The sequence below is a fragment of the Penaeus monodon genome, chromosome 34, assembly GCF_015228065.2.
Source record: "Penaeus monodon isolate SGIC_2016 chromosome 34, NSTDA_Pmon_1, whole genome shotgun sequence".
NCBI classification, from domain to species: Eukaryota; Metazoa; Arthropoda; class Malacostraca; order Decapoda; family Penaeidae; genus Penaeus; species Penaeus monodon.
Window position 1 is genome coordinate 15076935 of NC_051419.1, and position 676 is coordinate 15077610.

A 676-nucleotide genomic window follows, 5' to 3' on the forward strand; every position below is an offset into this window, starting at 1 on the left:
ATAAAGACTATTATGAATAATATTAATAAAGAAATTAGCAACATCCATAATACAAACAATTATAAATACAAGGTTGCAGAAACAGCCACTATAATATTACAAAATAAATGTAATACGATTTAATGTCTCTCTTATTGTCGTTGACAACATATACAGTATGTATAGAGAGAGAGGTGACAGCTAGTATGCTTCAAGGTGTAACACTACAGTGTAAATAAGATCATGCACTTCTTTAAATGGCTAATATTGGATTTTTTTCTGAAAATATTTTTCTGGAATATTAACTTTACAATTAATAATGTCTCTGTCTAACAACATAAGTCAATATAAACTGTCTGACTTTCTTTTTTTATTACATAGATGAAGCCTTACAAGGAGATTGAATATATGCTTACATAAGATAAAATGTAATGAAACATATACAATAATGAATACGTACTATTTCTTTTCTATTAGTAATACCAGAATCCTGCATAAAAGCAGCATGCAATTCTTAAACAAAATACTTAATAACCTGTTACCGAATAATAGCCCCAGAGGACTACGGATGCCTGAGTTAAATATCGTCACTAGAACCCTAGTGAAACAAACAAACACAAGTGAAGAGGAGAAAAAGAAAGGAAAAGAGTTAAACACATTCTATTCCCTTAACAATCACAAAATCATTCCTCAATTC